The sequence below is a fragment of the Dendropsophus ebraccatus genome, chromosome 1 (assembly GCF_027789765.1).
Source record: "Dendropsophus ebraccatus isolate aDenEbr1 chromosome 1, aDenEbr1.pat, whole genome shotgun sequence".
Lineage (NCBI taxonomy): Eukaryota > Metazoa > Chordata > Amphibia > Anura > Hylidae > Dendropsophus > Dendropsophus ebraccatus.
The window spans coordinates 149,394,710-149,415,765 of NC_091454.1; positions in this window are offsets into that span (position 1 = coordinate 149,394,710).

The following is a 21,056-nucleotide window of genomic DNA, read 5'->3' on the forward strand; positions in this document are numbered from 1 at the left end:
TAGTCCAGGTCAGATGGTAGAGTAGGTGCGAGCACAATATTAGAAGCTCTTACCTGTGTCGGTTGTGCAAAGGAATGGCTTGTATCAGAACCACAGCCTCTCCCCCAGTAGATCCAACCAGGATCATGTACGATACAAAGAAACACCTTCTCTCCTAATAGGGGAGTTGCGGGGCGCAGGTCCAAAGAAGATCAATGTCAGGAAAAAAATAGTTTATTACAAATTTCCATAAAAATGGCTAAAAAGCAACACAACGCGTTTCTAAACCGGACTGGTTTCTTTCTCAAGTGTTAATTCCTCGCCGGGTTGATGGCTTTGTAGCAGCATGTCCCGGTAAGGGGAGAGCCATGAACTAGTCAAAAGCACATACACTTATATTCCAGTACTTGTCAGCTGCTGTATGTCCTGCAGGAAGTGGTGTATTCTTTCCAGTCTGACACAATGCCCTCTGATGTCTGTGACAGGAACTCTAGAGCAGTAGCAAATCCCCATTAAAAAACCTCTACTGCTCTCCAGACTGGAAAGAATAAAACTTCCTGCAGGACATACTGTACAGCTGATAAGTACTGAAAGACTTGAGATTGTTTAATAGAATTAAATTACAAATCTCTGGCACTTTCTGGCAACAGTTGAGTTGGAAAAAAAAATTAATAATTTTGGTAATCTACCTCTGTCACGACTATTTGTTATTGAGACTGCTTTGTCTATGCTGACTCGTACATAAATGTTTGTTCTCACTTTCTGTCTGTATATCTACATGATCAATCATTTAAGTTTTTAGAGCATCTAGCATTGCCTTTGCTTAAAAAAAAAAAAAGAAGTGATCTGGCATAGAGAGGTCTGGCACACCCTATTTCCACTGCACTGCAAGATTTCATAATTCTATTTTATAGTACATTTAGTTGTCTGTTGCCTTAATTTTACAGTTTTTACTTTACATATTATTAAACAAGAAATACTATTTGAGATTTACTGTTCAACATGCTTCTTCTTCATTAAAAATTAATAACATCGGTCCCATGCAAATAAATTCTCGCTGGCTAATGCAGTTGTATTTTAAAGCTTTGGCTTGATAATTTTACATATAACAGATTTATGCTTATTGAACCTTATTACATTCATATGCAAAATAATAACAAATAATGATCTAATTCTATTTCTCCCTGTTTGTTACAATTTTAAAGCCTGTCTTTAAATGGGAATTCTGTATTCTTTGATGTCAATGCAGTCTTTAAATTATTAAGTTTGCTTGTTTGCATATTTGTTTGCATATTTTCTCGATTACAATAAACCCCATCTGGTAACTTATTTACATTTCAAAGGATGTGTTAATTTTCATAACTAAACAAATATAATATGTATCATACAAAAGCATCTTAAAGCATTGTTTTCAGCTTGAATTCCCAAAGTTCAATTTAAATTCATGCATAGTACACCTCTGAAATTACAGCACATTGGCGTTATGTTCTTCCATGGTTCATGTAGAGGCTAATGCTGCTTGGCATCGTAAACTATCGTTACACCTCCCCAAACCCTGGGGGAACAGTGCAGATGAGAGAATAGAGAAATAATCGAGGAATCAAATTGCTAAACACATTTGCAAATTAGACAAAGGATCAATATACTCTGAAGACTATGTCATAGAGTTATCTAAAAATGAACAATACAAAAGGTACTCTTTTCTGAAGTAAATATCACATTTGTAAAATTTGAAGATTTTCACTAAGTAGTTAACATTAGTTCAGTACTGATAGTCTATTATAAGGCCAGGTTCATACATAGCAAAATAGTGGCCAGTGCTTGACACGGCTGCGTCAAACAACGGCCGCTGTTTGTGATGTTTACCTGGCTGATTGGCCGGGTGAACATCAATTTATTTTAATTTGAATCCAGGCACATTAGAGACTCCAATTAGCCATAGCACACAATGTAAAGTACGGCCGGAAGTTGTACTTTACATGGTGTGCACAGCCTATTTTGTGTGGCCACTGTTCACTGAATAGCGGCTGCACAAAATTGACATGCCAGTTTTTTGTGTGTCCGCAGCGATTCTATGCAATCTAATGTAATGCCGCAGTCTGCAACAACGGACGTTGTTTAATGAAAAAATACACTGTGTGAACAAGGCCTAAAACTTTCAAAGTTGTTCAAAGTTGTATATTCCATAGGCCAGTTTCATACAAGAATAACATAGGCATTTCTCAGTGCCCTTATTAAGGCTATGTTCACACATTATATGAGACCGGCCATTCCGTGACCCCAGCCAGGTCACGGAACAGCCGGTCTCTGGCCAGATGATCTTTCCATCCGCAGAGCTCTGATGCGGGCACATCAGCATGCGCCCGCATCAGAGCTTCCCCCTGCACCCTATGAAGCGAGCGGCCGGAGCCGCTCACTTCACTGTGTGAACTGACAGGGCTTTCTGCGGCTGGAATTCACTGAATTCCGGCCACAGAAAACTGACATGTCAGTTATTTGTGGCCCCGTATGGGATCCCGGCCTGAGCGTATACATTGTGTATACGCTACGGCGGGATCCCATTGAAAGTAAGGCATTGTTCCACCGCGCCAAAAGTACTTTTAGGTAGTGTGAACATAGCCTAAGTTTGGATCAGGACCTATGATGCTGTTAGTTCACATAGTTAGTGTGGTCATGCCACGATTCATTTCTTGAATCTGAATAAGGTTGTTTCTGCAGAAAGCATGAGGGTTTCTGCAAATGTCAGGCAAAGCAATTGTTGAGCTGCACACATTTCTGTAACAAATCTGCTGCATGTTAATGAATTCTAATTGGGTAGTGACCACTATTTCAGAATATATTAGCCCTGCCTGAGAAAGAACTCATTTAACTCATCAATAGGCCATGGCACAACTACTATTCCTAAGCAAGTAGATGACTTAGATTACTCTATTCACATTAGGGCAACACCCCGAAACAGCTGTCTGTCGATGAATACCTGGCTTTGGTTTTTCCCTAGTCATTACATTGACTTATAGGGCCACCTAATATGGTGGTTTTCGTGGTTTCCCTACAGGAGCCACCGCTTGGCCGTGCCCTTCCTGGAGGGATATCCTGTGTTTTGAGACTCTTAATTGGCTACATGGGCTCTTTTTTTGCATATTCACATATCCCAGGGAGCAATGCACCTAGGATATCACTGCATTGAGCGCTTTTAACCCACAGCCGACAGTGTTATCTTTGGTTGATCTCCCTGAGATCAGTAATCTGTTTCCTGTATCTATCCACATTATAGAAATTGTCTGTTACTATTTTTACAGGTATACAATTTATTAATAATATAGAGGAGAAAAAAGAAATACTGGTATTTTATTTATGGAAACCAATACATCAGCTTAAACAAGTGCTTTAATTATTGCCTTATTAGCGACTCATTAAGAAGGCAATGCCAATTTCTTTTAGACTCATTGTGCTTAATGCTATGAGTATATTAAAGCTTCATTAGTGGCTAATTAAACAATTGTACATCTCCACAAGAAGTAGGGCATAGACACTGCCTATAGATACATCATGGAGCAGAGAGTAGATGTCAGCTTATCATGGGGTAAGTTTGTAATCTCTTGTTATTCATGACTACCAGAATATTTAACTTGTCATGGTATACAGACACAAACGTATATCTATCTATCTATCTATCTACAGGTATCAAAACAGGCTGCAGATCTTGTGGCTAATTTTCATGATTATAACAAGATTTATTTAATCCTAATTGAAGGGATTATATACAGTATAATAGATGCAGTAGCATTAAGGCAGCCTGGAACCTCCCAGTTAAGGTGTCACTGCCTGTATAGCATTCCTATATTGCACCAAGCCAGCTACCAATTTACTTAAAAGGCAGGGCCAACATCAGCACAGGGCTCACGTAGCAAGTGCCAGGGCCCACAGTGCCTCTACATGCGTTCCCTGTACCGGAAGTCCCAGCTACCGCAGCGCACACTGAGCTCAGTGGTGTTGCTGCCCAGGATTCTACCAGGGAGTTGCTCCTTGGGCGGAGGAAGAGAGAAGTAGGAACCCGTGATGGGACAGTGTTTTTTTCTTTCTTATCAGAGGGGAACAACATTGGGGACTACCTAAAAAGGATGGCTATGTACAGTATATGGGGATGGACAATACTGGGGGGCTATCTATAGGGGGAGGGACAACTATAGGGACTACCTATATGGGGGATGGACAACATAAGGGGGCTATCTATATGGGGGATGGACATCATAAAGGGGCTATCTATATGGGGGATGGACATCATAAAGGGGCAATCTTTATGGGGGATGGACATCATAAAGGGGCTATCTATATGGGGGATGGACATCATAAAGGGGCTATCTATCTGGAGGATTGACAACATAAGGGGAATATCTATATAGAAGGGAAGGACAACATGAGGGGGCTACCTATATGGGGTATGGACAACACTGGGGGCTATCTATATGGGGGATGTACACTATAAGGGCGCTACCTATATGAGGATGGACAACATAAGAGGGCTACCTATAATGGGGGATGGACAATTCTGGTGGCTACCTTTATGGGGGATGGGGATGGACAACATAAGGGGGCTATCTATATGGGGATGGACAACATAAGGGAGCTATATCTATATGGGAGATGGACAACACCGGGTTCTAACTATATGGGGGGGGGGTATAAGGGGCTATCTATATGGGAGATGGACAACATAAGGGGCTACCTCTATGGGGGATGGACAACACCGGGTTCTAACTATATGGGGGGGGCATAAGGGGCTATCTATATGGGAGATGGACAACATAAGGGGGCTACCTATAAGGGGGGTGGACAATACTGGGGGCTATCTTTATGGGGGGTGGACAACACTGGGGGCTATTTATAAGGGGGATGAGCAACATAAGGGGCTACTTATATGGGGGATGGACAACATAAGGGTGCTACCTAAATGGGGGATGGACAACATAAGGGGGCTTCCTATATAGGGGATGGACAACACTAGGGGCTATATATATATGGGGGGGACATAAGGGGGCTATCTATATGGGGGATAAACAACATAAGGCTACTACCTGTATGGGGAATGGACAACACGGGGGGCTATCTATATGGGAGATGGACAACACTTGGAGTTATCTATATGAGAGATGGGCAACATAAGGGGGCTATTTATATGAGGGATGAATAACTCAAGGGGGCCATTTGTAAGGGAGACAATACAGGGGGGCATTTATAAGGAAGACAACACAGGGTTCATCTATAAGGGGGACAACACAGGGGGCCGTCTATAAGGGGCATCTATAAGGGGGGCAATCTATAAGGAAGATAACACAGAGGAGGCATTTACAAGGGGCACTTCACAGAGGGGGACAACAATGGGGGCCATCTAAAAGGAGAATTACACAGATGGGCCATCTATGAACAGGACTAGGGGGCATCTATAAAGGGAACTACAAAGGGGCCTTCTATAAGGGGAATTGCACTAGGGGGTGTATACAATAGGGCATGCACAGGGGCATCTACTATAGTGGACTACACAGATGGGTCATCTATAATTGGACTACACAGAGGGGGGGCATATACTATAGGGCAGGGATAGGGAACCTTGGTTCTCCAGCTGTTGAAAAACTACAGATTTAGCTTTGACTGTCCACATATGATGGGAGTTGTAGTTTTGCAACAGCTGGAGAGCCAAGGTTCCCTACCCCTGATATAGGTGATGCACTATAGAAGATGCACATGGGGCCATCTATATGGAAGACTGAACAAGAGACCATCTATAAGGTGTCTATACAGATGGGGGCATATGCTATAAGGGGGATAAGTCAGGGCTACCCACTAAAAGAGGGATGTGGATTTGTGGCTCAGAGAAGTTCTCATAAATGGGCCAGGGCAGATGAGGAAGAAAATGAAAATTAAACAACAAACAAAAGTTTGCTTTGGGGCCCAGCTATTTCTAGTTAGCGCTATAGTATGGCATATTCTCAGCCTCATCAGAGTAGCACTTTAATATATATACAGTTTGGCAACAGTAAATACAGCTAAGGTCATCTGACATAGCAGTGATGTGCCTAGTAGTTCTACTGAAAAAAGCAAGCTTATATGATCAATCACTAGTATCATACTCTGCATCTACCAACACATATAGACAACACCCAAACAACTCGGATAACTCTCATAAAAATTATAAAGGAGAAATAGTTTCTATACTGTTCACCTACCTCCAAAACTTTACTCCCTGCTGTAATTGTAGATTTTTATTTTCTGTTATGACTGGTAAGATATCTCGAATGACCGAAAAAAAAAAAAAAAATCTTAAAAATCTATGAACTGCAAGCAACATTTTAAAAATGTCCCTTGTTCAGATGCTTTTGTAGTGCAGGGAATAAAGGAGTGCAGTCTAACATAAATTAACTAAAGTATTGTTAAAAAAAATTCTGCTCCGCCAAAAAAAAAAATATAAAGTGCTTAGAAATGCATACAGGAAATCATTACTTTTGGATGTAACCCAACCACCTAAGAAATCACTGAGGGTACAACTCTGACTTTTTTCACATGACTTCATAATGACTCCAATAAACAAAGCATTGCACCCTCTGCTATATTCCCCATTAGAATAATAAATAAAATATGTGTTTGAGTATAGTAGATGATTTCAGTAAACTTTTTATATATGCAACTGCAGATTTAAAAGTGTAAGTGGTATATTCTATGTTAGAAATGTTTATATGATTATTGAAAATCATTTAAACCCTAACAACAGAAAGACGTATCAGTACGTCCTGCTGGAGATCGACCAATAGTGCCTGGTGTAGGCTCTATTTTAGAGCCCCTTTCAATATGTAGACTTGCTTCTTAACCCTTTGTTGGGTAGTGTTCCTTCCTTAGTAAAAGACACTAATGAATTTTTGGTCGGCCTGGGGGACTGTGTGTTGGATAAAGACTGTTATCTGGCCTCTATTGACGTTGAGTCTTTGTATACTCGCATACCACAGAATTTAGCTACTGATAGCATTAAATTTCTATTAGAAAGAGCTGAAAAGAGTACAGAATTCATCCAGTTTGTTTGCGATGCATTGAACCTTATTTTGTCCAATAATGCCTTCCAATTTGATGACCAGTGGTTTCTGCAGGTTTCCGGAGTTGCCATGGGCACTCCGGTAGCCTGCAGTTTAGCTAACCTATATCTAGCTTATTTTGAGATGCGCTACGTCTTCTCTGTAAATAATCGGTTTATTAAGTTTCCTGGATTCCTTTATGGAGCAGGCATTGGATCTAAAAACCCGCCTGCTACTTAGAGGTTATCTGGAAGACAATCTAAATAAGGCCTTACAAAGGGCACTAGAAAAAGATAGAGATGTATTGCTAAAAAATAGTATGAGACCTAAACAGCAAAAAAAGTGTGAACGATTCGCCTTTTCATTTAAATTGTCCCCGATGGCCTCACAGATTAGAAAGATCATATCAAAACATTGGAGTCTATTAGAAGATGACACTGCTTTAGGTTCCTGGGTGACCACAAAGCCTTTCGTAACATTTAGAAGGAGCACAAATATTAAGGATATTTTGGTGCACAGTAAATTTCATTCAAAGGAAGGTAAAGAAAAAATGTGATTAAAAAATGACCTAATAGGTAACTTTCCGTGCGGTAGTTGCAAACAATGTAAACAGGTGTGTAAGGGTACTTACCTTAATCTCAATGGCGTCTCTATACACATAAAAGACTTTGTTTGCTGTAAGACCAATTTTGTAGTCTATGTGATGTTTTGCCCTCTGCATGTACGTATAAGAGAACACTTCTATTCTGTAAAGACGGGTTCTGGAGCGCCAAGATTTATTGAGCACATAAAAGAGATACATAATAATGATGTTTCCTGTATTAAGTTTGCTGTTATACAAAGAGTACAAGGGGTTAAGGGGCAGGATAGACATCGCAATCTGCTGAAAGCTGCGACAAAGTGGATATTGTGCCTCGAGGCTGAAGGTCCAGGAGGTCTGAATGATAAAGTTGATCGTAATATACTAATATAAATTTCTGCAAGGGCACCTGATTTTGTTTTTAAATGTGAACATGGGACATGTTTTTTGTATAGATTTTGTATCATTTTTAATATGTCTTTTGTAATTGCATGCACATGATTTGTCTTAGTCATCACAAGTCACATGACTACTTAAGTAGTGATGACGCTTCTGGGGGTAGGAGGTCCGTAGAAGCGGGGAACCGCGAAACAGACTGTCACCACCTACCTGTTTGGCGTCTGCCGTCATTATGTCCGCATCTTGTCTGTCATTTGCTTTTTGAAATGGAATAAAGCTACAAGATTTTACCGGATGGTGAGTGCTACCTATTCATTGCATCTTCGTGTACATTGCACGTCCTGCTGGAGGTTGGGAGCCTCAGAGAGGAGCCGTGCCGCGGCCCCGCTCTGAATTGGCGCAATCCCGGCTGCTTTCTGCAGCTTTGGACCGCGGCTATTAGAGGGTGTGGCTAATTGCAGCAACCGCGAATTAGGACAGTTAAATGCAGCTGTCAAACAGCAGCTGACAGCTGCATTTAAATTTCCATTATAGCCTTTCTCCCTGTTGTCTAGTAGCTGGATCCCCCCATGCGATCACATCGTGGAGGAGCGATCTGTTGCACTGGCCTCAGTGTCGGAATGATGCTGATCCCAGGTATTCTACGTATCTGGTCTGCTGCAGACCAGAATAATAGAGCACTGATCTGATGGAACAGTGCTTTATTATATACACAGCATTGATCCCAAAGGGAGATCCATGCTGTGTGTATAGAACTCCCCCGTGGAACTTCTAATTAATGTGCACAGTTAAAAAATAAAATTATTAATAAAAAAAATCCCCTCCCCTAAAAAAAAGTCAGAATCACCCCCCTTTTCCCATTTCATAAATAAAAATAAATAAACAAACATATTTGGCATCACCGCGTGCGTAATCACCCAAACTATTAAATTATCACACTCCAGATCTCGCACGGTAAACTGTGTAAGCGCAAAAAATTGCAAAGTGGAAAATTGAACATTTTTGGTCAAGGAAAATTGTGAGAAAAAGTGATCAAAATGTTGCATATACGCAATTAAAGTAAAGTACAAAGTACAAGTAGAAAGTACAGATCATGGCGCAAAAAATGATACCTCAAACAGCCCCATAGACCAAAGGATGGGAAAAAGAGCAATTTTAAGGAACATTTAGTTTTTTTTTTTAAGGTTTTAATTTTTTAAAAGCCATCAAATACAAAGAAAGTTTTGTTGCTTATCATTGTAATCGTATCAATTTGAAGAACATAGTCAGTTTAACCAGAGGGAGAATGGCGTAAACATAAAACCACCCCAAATAAAAAATATTGCATTTTATTTTCAATTACATTGTGCATATAATTTTTTTCTTGTTTTGTAGCAAATTTTAGGCAAAAATTAAGTCTGTCATTGCAAAGTACATTTAGTGGCACAGAAATAAGGGCTCATGTGGGTCTATAAGTGAAAAAATGGAAGCGTTATGGCCTTTTAAACAAGAGGAGGAAAAAAATGAAAATTTGCCCAGGAGGGAAGGGGTTAATTGCTTAAAATCACAAAAACAGCCAAGGTTGTTTTTATATTGTAATGCACAATTTGGTTGGAAATTCTTCTCCATTCTTTTTTCCTATGTGTTATGTCAGTATGGCAAAGGCAGTCTGACAAGACACGGACAGTGAGCCCTGAGCTGACCCCACCCACTGACCCTGCCTACTTGCCACGGACGTCCCTAAACGGCCCGGACAACCACGGAGTCGGTCCCTACACTGAATAGGTGCGACACACAAAGCACGGACAGACGAACAAAACACAATAAGAGGTGTCAGAAAAACCAGGTCAGCAACAGTGGAGCGGCGAAGTACAAAAACAGCAAACAGGAGAATAGTCGAGGTCAGATGCAGAAGGTCCAGAATACAGAGATCAGAGTAACTAAACAGGGAGCTGAGCAGGCGAGTGAACTCTAATAGTCAGCAGGGAAGAAAGAAACTTGCTGCTTTTTATCTAGGATCAGAGACTGGGTCCAGCAGATGATTGGACCAGCCCTGATCCCAGCAGCAAGTTCAGCTGAGAAGATCAAGCAGAGCAGTAACCCCTGCACTGCCAGGAGTCTGCCAGGAAAAGCAGGTGTGGCTAGCAAATACAACACAATTCAGACAGAGTAAAAAAAAAAACACAAACATAGAACTTCCTCAACCGCCCAGCACGGACTGAGGAGCGCAAAGTCATATTCTTAACACTATGACTTGTATATTAAGGTATAGAAGGTATATAGAAGATTAACACCACAGAATGACATAAATGTGGGTGGCAGCAGAGGGGCCAGTGTCACCCCTTACTGCCGCCACTCAACGGAAGGAGCTCTATAAGAAAAAAAACAAATTTATTTTAACCCTTAGACGACCCAGGGCGTATAGTTACGCCATGGAAGTCTGTCCCCAGACGACCTATGGCGTAACTGTACGCCCTGGGTGTTTCTCCCGCTATGAAGCGTGCTCCGGAGCGGAGCGCGCTTCATAGCAGGTGGGGGCCGGCTGCAATCAGCAGCCGGGACCTCACCGGTAATGACACGCTGCAGCAATCGCGCTGCCGCGTGTCATTAACTCCTTAAACGCCGCGATCGCGGCGCGACCGTGGCGTTTAAGTGTAGGTGACAGGGGGAGTCCCCTGTCCCTTACCGATCGGGACCCCCGCAGTGTGACTGCAGGGGTCCCGATCGGTAAAACGGACCGCCGGAGGTCTCTTACCTGCCTCCGTGCGGTCCGATCGGCGATCTGCTGCACTAAGCCTGCACAGGCAGGCTCAATGAGCAGATCGCCGATAACACTGATCAATGCTATGCCTATGGCATAGCAATGATCAGTGTAAAAATCCAAGTACTGTATGTAAAAGTCCCCCAAAGGGACTTCAAATGTGTAAAAAAAAAAAAGTTAAAAACACTAACACACTACCCCAAAACCCCTCCCCCAATAAAAGTTGAAATAACCCCCCTTTCCCATTATATAAATAAAACATATAAAAATAAATAAACAAATAAACATATAATATACCATAGCATGCGTAATTGTCCAATCTATTAAAATATAACAAGTGTTATTGCGAACGGTAAACGGCGTACACGAAAAGAGGGAAAAAAGTGCGCGGATTACCGATTTTATGTTACATTATATATAAAAAAAAATTAATAAAAAGTGATCAAAACGTCTGATCTTCACAAATATGGTATTAATAAAAACTAGAGATCATGGCGGAAAAAATGACACCCAATACAGCCCCGTAGGTGAAAAAATAAAACCGTTATAAGCGTCACAATAGTCCCATTTTATTTATAATTAATTGCCAAAAAAAAGGATTTCATTTAAAAAATATATATAACATTAGAGAATCTGTGTAAACCTTCATATGGTTGTGTTCGGGCTGACCTATAGAATAATTGTATCATGTCACTTTTACCATATAGTGCATTACGTAGACACAGGAACCCCCCAAACGTTACCATATTGCATTTTTTTTTACGATTTCACCTATTTATATCTTCATAAATAATATATTTGGAATTCCATCATACATGTTATGGTAAAATGAAAGAAGCCATTACAAAGTACAACTAGTCCTGTAACAAATAAGCCCTTACTTGGCCTTGTAGATAAAAAACTGAAAGTGCTAGAGCTCTTAGAAGGGGCAGAGGGAAAAACGGAAACACTAAGATCAAAATTTGCGCGGTCCACTGGGTCATTTTGGGCCTGGTCCTCAAAGGGTTAATGAACTTATATAAACAAAACAATATTAGCAAAAAAAAGTGGTCTCTGGAGTACCCCTTTAGTATTGAACAGAGAAAATGTTAACAAACTAACAGAATTTCATATTGCATATCACCATCTGCAAACAGATAGGGCACTCACAAGGAGGTGGATCCCCGGATCACAGAGGAATGCTAAAGAGCCTTCTCTAACAAATAAGCCCTTACTTGGCCTTGTAGATAAAAAACTGAAAGTGCTAAAGCTCTTAGAAGGGGGGGAGGGAAAAACGGAAACACTAAGATCAAAATTTGCGCGGTCCACTGGGTCATTTTGGGCCTGGTCCTCAAAGGGTTAATGAACTTATATAAACAAAACAATATTAGCAAAAAAAAGTGGTTTCTGGAGTACCCCTTTAGTATTGAACAGAGAAAATGTTAACAAACTAACAGAATTTCATATTGCATATCACCATCTGCAAACAGATAGGGCACTCACAAGGAGGTGGATCCCCGGATCACAGAGGAATGCTAAAGAGCCTTCTCCACGGAGCAGCGTTTAAGGAGTCCCCATTTTTTTACCACAGTCAAGCGCAGGATGGGATGGGCTTTGCTGCAGAAAACTCCCAGTTTGCTACCTTCAGATAAGCTCCCCAGGGACCATCAACTAATGGTAGCAAAGAAGTACTGCAGCCCGGAACTAGATGCTCTTCTTCCTTCTTCTGTGGTCACACTTTAAAATATGAGAAGGCACTGTTCAGACTGGAGCTGAGCTGACAATTAGACAATTAGATAATTAGCATGATCCAAATGGCTGGAAGGACGCTAGGAAGTGACAGACCGCCAGGAAGAGCAGTTGTGGTTTGCTAACTGAAAAAACACCAACAACTGAGCACAGAGTTGTGGAGGTTGTGGCTAAATATAAGCTATAAATACAGGTGAACAGGTGCACGCCTGCCACTAGAGGCAGCTCATAGTGGATAGCGGTGGTCTGCTGCCATGCCACCGCTCCTATTCCATGGAGCGGCGGCAGTGTATCGCTGCTATCACAGTTTTGTCTTTCAACATGATGAAAGATGCAAAACAAGAGTCGGTGAAGCAAAAAATCTGTTAAGGTTTTTATTAGAAATGTTTAACTATTTCAGTTCTGCATCAATGAGAGTGAAATCAAATATGAAGACTTTGGGGGAGATTTATCAAATGGTGTAAAATTTAGACTGGTGCAAACTACCCACAGCAACCAATTACAGCTCAGCTTTAGGCAGTGCTGAAAGGAAAGAGGAGCAGTGATTGGTTGCTGTGGGCAGTTTGCACCAGTCTAAATTTTACACCATTTGATAAAAATTTTACACCATTTGATAAAGTCTTCATATTTGATTTCACTCTCATTGATGCAGAACTGAAATAGTTAAACATTTCTAATAAAAACCTTAACAGATTTTTTTAACAGAAAATACATTTATTTAATACATGCCCCTAAGATGTTGCCTTTAAACTGCTTTTCAGATAACAATAGCCAAGCCCTGTAAAATTAATAGTTTTTACGTAGGCTAGAAATACATAAAGCATTTCTCAGTTTCTAATACTATAAACGGCGATGCTTTAAATGGTTCTTATACAAAAGAATTGCCTTTAAACACAAAAATTATCCATTTGTTATTGTGTAGGAAGAGAATGGAATTATTTTCCCATTTCTGCATAAGCAGCAATATAACCGTCAGGCAATCTTTAATGCTACCATTTATATCCAACTGAGCTAGCACATTTTAGCTAAATGTTATAGTATGTTTATCTGAGCCATCAAAATATGCAGACACTCTGCCATTTTATGTGTTTCAAATAGTTTCTTTAATATATACAAACACCAAACAACATAAATAATAGGGGATCAGGATTTTATTATTACATAATTCTAGACCATACTACAGAACACATCTCAGTTTATAAAAGCCAGATTTTCTTAAAGGTATTGTAAGGTACATTGGATAAAGTCATAAACCCAAAGAGGAGATAAAAATTTAGGATTAGGGTGCAGCTACAACCCTTTTTAATTAGATTTTTTACATCTGTGGAACATTCTGAATTTCAGTGAACGTACTCCAACATATAAAACCCAATTCTAATTCACTGACATCCATGCAATGACCACTGTGAATGTGGTCATTTCGTTAATTTTGTACAGAACATTACACTTTGACTGCTTATATTCCATGTACATAATTCTTCACAATATTCTGTGACTGGGTCTATGCCTTGTTATTTCTTGACTAACTTATAGTCATACATAGACTTTTACAGTGAATTCTGTAAATTCTGTCCACCCATATAATATGTATAAAATGAGATTAAGGGGGAAACTGAAAAAACATGACATATAATACTAGAAGAGTTTTACCTAACTCGGTAATAGTTTGCCAAAACCATGTAAACTGAATAGTGAAGTCAATTGCTATAACTAGCTAGAACTCAAATGAATCATAATAGGATCATACTTCTTGCTCCTTCTCATCATAGTTTGCAAATGCAGATCAGTAATAGAGGTAAGTGAACCTTGAGCATGCTCAGTTAGGTTTGTCTGAACCCAAGTATTGTGGAGTTTTATTACCGGAGGCTGGAGAAGATGGATGCAGCCCTATGGAATCCAAATGTCACACGCTCATATTCACACACACACTAATTAGTAATGTACTGGTCACATAGAATAGATCATTTGTAACAGGGGAAATATCAGATGTAATGTTATGGGACGGTATAAAGATTGCCAACAAAGGTAATAATATAAATGTGGATGCTAAATTTGATCCTATTGCTATGTTCATACACAGTAAAATTACTATTTACCATTTTTTGGGGGGCATATGAGACATTTCAATCAAATTTTTTGGGCAATTTGTATGAATAAAAACACTAAGGAAGACATTTATAAAGACTGGCATATAAATACGCTGGTCTTAAATAAACCCAGCAGGATTTACTTAGAGGGGCAAGCGGCACAGGCTTTACACCTGCTTCCAGCAGATGTAGATTTCTATCATAAATTACGTCTGTGAGCAGGCGTAAATCATGATAAATCGGAAGTGGGGAGCAGGGGGATACGGCAGGCATACGCCAGGGAGAAGAGGAAAATCTGCGCCTTCTGTCTGGCTTCCACTCCCGCCACAGCCTTCATAAATCTCCCCCCAAATGTTTCATTTTTATTAATTTTTTCAAGCTATATGAGGGCTCATGTATTGCAGCATAAGGTGACATTTTTTATGGTACCATTGTGGAGTTCATGGGACAATTCAATCACTTTAATTACATTTTTAGGCTGGGTTCACACACAGTATATTTCAGGCTGTATTTGGTCCTCATGTCAGGTCCTCATAGCAACCAAAACCAGGAGTGGATTGAAAACACAGAAAGGCTCTGTCCACACAATGGTGAAATTGAGTGGATGGCCGTCATATAACGGTAAATAACGGCCATTATTTCAATACAGAAGCCATTGTATTAAGATAACAGAAAATATTTGCCATTAAATGGCGGCCATCCACTTGATTACAACATTGTGTGAACAGAGCCTTTCTGTGTTTTCAATCCACTCCTGGTTTTGGTTGCTATACAGCCTCAAATATACAGCCTGAAATATACTGTGTGTGAACCCAGCCTTAGGCTGGATTCACACGCTGTAACTGTGCGGCTGTATTTTTTATGCGGCTGTAAATGTGCGGGTGAAACTCCGGCCGTGGGAAAAAATAGACATGCGGCTCAAAACATACGGTCATTTACTTGGAAATCTGGTTCAACTAAAAATAACAAATAAAATGTTAAGAAAGTGATGGAAACACCTCTGGATGCATCTGGGAAAGCAGGGAACACAGTTTACATGAATCGCTATTACCGGGGTTTGCGATCCTCTGCACTATAGCCGATGTCTCTCATGGTTAATATATTGAATTAATAAAACACATTTTCTGTCTAATAAAGTCCCTTTTATTGTTCAATAATTAAATGTAAACGATTCCATCATTTTGCAATTAAATATACTGTTAAAATAAATATATATATAAATAAATGTATATTTATATATATATTTATTTTTTGACAGTATATTTAATTGCACAATGATGGATTCGTTAGAATTAAATTATTGAACAAAGAAACTGTATTTATTTAAACGAAAATGTGTTTTATTCATGAAATATTAATTAGTACAGGAAGCTCTATAAGCCGGTAATTCATATGCCGGCAATAGAGCATTCTGTACTAATCATCACTTTACTTTAATGAAAACATCAAATGTTTCTTCTAATTATGTTATGACAATAACATTATTAGAAGAAACATTTAGAATTATATGTGCGCTCAGCTGATTGGCTGTTCGGCTGAGCGCACATATAATAAGCCGGTCCGCAGTACAGTGACTTCATTGTGCTGCGGACCAGCGAAGAGGACACATCGGGGTGAGTATAGAGCTCTCCCCACCCCCTCCCCGGCACTGCACCCCTCCCAGCAAGGAAGGGGGGGTCAGTTAACCCCTTCCTTGCTGGGATGGGTGCAGTCTGACATCAGTCTGGCCCCCAGGGGGTTAAGGGGGATGCAATACATCCTCCCTTAACCCCTTGGGGGCCAGACTGTAAGCAGCGATCTGTAAAGATGCTGCATACTGTAAGGTGCACAACACCGCTCACAATGATGGGTGTTGTGCTCCTGTTTGTGTGTTTTTTGTGTGTTTCTCCCTTTTTGTTTTTCAGATATCGGTATCCTGTGGATTACATCGGATTCCGTGGACTACGTCGATGACCAGCGGTTGTTCTTTGAATTTTTTAAATAAAATGGTCAATGAGGGGTGTGGGGGTGTTTTTATTTGAATAAAAAAATTTGTAAACTTGTGTCTTGTCTTTATTTCTTTACTTTTTAGACTTAGTAGTGGAAGCCGTCTAATAGACGGAATCCATTACTAAGTTGGGGCCTAGTGTTAGCCGGTATAAAATGGCTAACACTAACCCCCTATTATTACCCCAGTACCCAATGCCACCAGGGGTACTGGGAAGAGCCGGGTGCCAGTGGTCCCGGAGCGTCAATATTGGCGCTCCTGGACCGGGCGGCAGCAGGCTGGTAAGATTTAGGCTGGGGAGGGCCTAAACCAATGGCTCTTCCCACCCTGGTGTTACCAGGCTGCTGTCGTTTGGTTTTTAACCCGGCTGGTTATAAAAATAGGGGGGACCCTATGCGAATTTTTTTTTAAATAAATAAATAATTAAAAAAAAACGCATAGGGTCCCCCCTATTTTTATAACCAGCCGGGTTAAAAACCAAACGACAGCAGCCTGGTAACACCAGGGTGGGAAGAGCCATTGGTTTAGGCCCTCCCCAGCCTAAATATTACCAGCCTGCTGCCGCCCGGTCCAGGAGCGCCAATTTTGACGCTCCGGGACCACTGGCACCCGGCTCTTCCCAGTACCCCTGGTGGCATTGGGTACTGGGGTAATAATATGGGGTTAGTGTTAGCCATTTTATACCGGCTAACACTAGGCCCCAACTTAGTAATGGATTCCGTCTATTAGACGGCTTCCACTACTAAGTCTAAAAAGTAAAGAAATAAAGACAAGACACAAGTTTACAAATTTTTTTATTCAAATAAAAACACCCCCACACCCCTCATTGACCATTTTATTTAAAAAATTCAAAGAACAACCGCTGGTCATCGACGTAGTCCACGGAATCCGACGTAATCCACAGGATACCGATATCTGAAAAACAAAAAGGGAGAAACACACAAAAAACACACAAACAGGAGCACAACACCCATCATTGTGAGCGGTGTTGTGCACCTTACAGTATGCAGCATCTTTACAGATCGCTGCTTACAGTCTGGCCCCCAAGGGGTTAAGGGAGGATGTATTGCATCCCCCTTAACCCCCTGGGGGCCAGACTGATGTCAGACTGCACCCATCCCAGCAAGGAAGGGGTTAACTGACCCCCCCTTCCTTGCTGGGAGGGGTGCAGTGCCGGGGAGGGGGTGGGGAGAGCTCTATACTCACCCCGATGTTGTCTCTTCGCTGGTCCGCAGCACAATGAAGTCACTGTGCTGCGGACCGGCTCATTATATGTGCGCTCAGCCGATCAGCCAATCAGCTGAGCGCACATATAATTCTAAATGTTTCTTCTAATAATGTTATTGTCATAACATAATTAGAAGAAACATTTGATGTTTTCATTAAAGTAAAGTGATGATTAGTACAGAATGCTCTATTGCCGGCATATGAATTACCGGCTTATAGAGCTTCCTGTACTAATTAATATTTAATGAATAAAACACATTTTCTTGGAAATAAATTCAGTTTCGTTTGTCAATAATTTAATTCTAACGAATCCATCATTGTGCAATTAAATATACTGTCAAAAAATAAATATATAGATAAATATACATTTATTTATATATCTATTTTTTTTAACAGTATATTTAATTGCAAAATGATGGATTCGTTAGAAATAAATTATTGATCAACGAAAGTGTCTTGATTACAAATAAAATGTCTTTGATTAATTTAATATAGTAACTATTAGAGGCATCGGCATTCGGCATCATTGCCGGCTATTTTTGAAGTACTCCGTACGGACCGCCTGTCAATCCTCGGCCGCATGTCCAGCCGCAAATAATGGTCTTGTTCATTTTTTACGGGTCCGTTTACGATAGGGCCGTAGATTCATACATAGTGTGCACTGTGCAGCCGCATATCCTATACTTCCCAGCATACACACGAACCACCAAAAATACCGCCGCACAATTACAGCCGCAAATACAGCCGCACTCTTACAACGTGTGAATCGAGGATACAAGATTTGGGGTTCACCCCTGTGGGGTTAATCGTGTAATAATTTAATTGCTTGAGTTGTTAAGTACATGGGAATACCAGATACAATGGTCCTTCAGCTTACAATGGCCGCAGGTTACAATATTTTCAACATTCAATGGTCCATTGTAACTTTAGACCAGACTCAACATACAGTCAGTCAGGATCTGCGGACATGTGAATAACGAGATGATCGACCAATAAAGGTGGCCATTTTACTTGTAAAATATCAGTATTACTGATGTGCATGCAGTAAGTGGCTGTCTGGTATCTCCTCTCTATATACAGTATATAGTGTGATACCAAATGTCATGTACTGCTTTCTACTTGTGTTATGATGAACTGCTCCTTTGGGCACCAGGTGAGGCCGACTTCATTTTATTTTTCTGGGACCCTGTGTGAACTATACCTCTGGCCCTCTATATAGAAAGTAATTTACATCTTCTAGTATATGGCTGTTGTATGAAAGGATTTGCTTTATCCATATTAGTTATCTGCTTATTTTTCTTTCCTTTATTTTTTCTCATTTTGGGATGACTCCCATTTTTCCAGATAGTTTTGGTCTCAAGATACAATATTTTTAACATATAATGGTCATCCTGGATCCAATTAATATTGTAATTTGAGGGACTACTGTATGTGTACATATTTATTTATCTTTAATTTATAATTTGTAATGTGGAAAATTGAGGGTTGCTTGTTTAATGTAATTTTTCGGGTGCATTTATCCACTTCACTATCTGTACTGCAGTGTCCTATGCTTGTAAGTGCTACTGACTGGCTTCTATAGACAATAGAGGCTGGATGCTGTTCTGAGGCACAGATCTCTGACGGGGAATAGAGGGGGATTTCTCTCTCCATAACCCTTCTAGATGCTGTGATCAGAGTGACTTTAGAGTTACCTGCCATGATTGGAGCACCGCTCCATTCCTGACAATTGCAGAGGGAGCTTGGCATTGTCTCATGGTCAGCTGCCGCACCGGGGGACAGCGCACTGCTTCTGTGTTATCCTGTAGATGTACAAGTATGTCAGATTGTGAGAAGGGGTTAAGCTAGAAATAAGCTTACATTTTAAATGCAACATGCAGTTTAAGCAATGGAACCTCATACTACTTGATATATTAACCATTAGTTTCTAAAATAAGTTAGAGTGCATTAACTACCTGTGTACTAAGCAGGAAGTCATGTTTTAATGGTTATTGTCTTGATTTTATATATTTATTATCATTGGTAACTTGTGGTTTGAAGACAAAATGCTGATTTGGGGTAAGTTGGCATACATCAGAGCAGTGACTGCTGAGTTATTAGATTCTGTATATTTAAGGGTCGGATGACATTTTCTATATGTCCCTCTCAGGCAAAATTTGAGAGTTTGACAGTCATATCTTTAATATGGAAAGAAGGAAAACACAATGAGCCATGCAAGCATAGCATAGATTTAGCCGGATACAGAGACCAAATAATAAGTAGTGGACAATGGCATGTTGCTTTTAATAGTGTTTTTGCACTTGGAAATCCGTTAAGAATGTTTTCCAATGTTATATATAGCCATACATAGCCTTTATTCTATTTCTTCAGCCAGGTACCTACAATTACTGCCTTCCTGTTGTTATCCATCAGTTTTAGCCTTGCAGAATTGTCACTGTAGGACTTCTAAAGCCATCAAACATGTATTTACACCACACATCATCTAGGCAAGCTATATACGAGCTACATGCTTAACACAGCTTGCTATCAGCCCTCAACATGGATTAACATCTATATGCAATTGTGTGGTCAGGTAAATTGAAGGAAGTTACAGCAGATTTGTATACAAGTTGTCAGCTGGCACAAAGAAAATAAACTAATATGCCACACACTCATAACAAGTGAATTTACAGTATGTGGCGGATGCCATTCAGCTTCATTTTAAAGTTCCAGTTATCTTTAACCCCTTAAGGATGATGCTATTTTTCATTTTAGGGTTTTCTTCCTTGCCTTCTAAAAGCCATGATTTTTTCCATCTACAGAGCCAGATGATTGCTCATGAAATTTACTATGCTTTGTTAGTTTTTTACCCATATATTTTTTTTGGGCGAAATTGAAGCAATTTTGCATTGGGAAAGGGGGATGGATGGTCTTTCTCCGTTTACCATGTGATCAAACATATTAACCTGATTCTTCATGTCAGGGTGTTTATGATTCCCCTTTGTGTAGTTTTTTTTTTTTATGCTGGTGTCATGCCCATGCCTGTTTGGACCTCTGCACGGTCCTCGGCTCTTGGTATATGGCCTAGACTGTGCTTTTAGCCTTGTTTTAATATTTAAATGCTATGTTTTCATTTGCACCAGTCTGAACACTGTCTGAACACAGCTTAATTCCCTCTGCTCTGGTGATTGATTCTCTACCCCACCCATCTCTTCCCTGCAGAGTTCTCTCTGGTCATTAAACAATTGACCTTTGTTTTGCTATGTGATTGACATCCTGCCTTTTTACT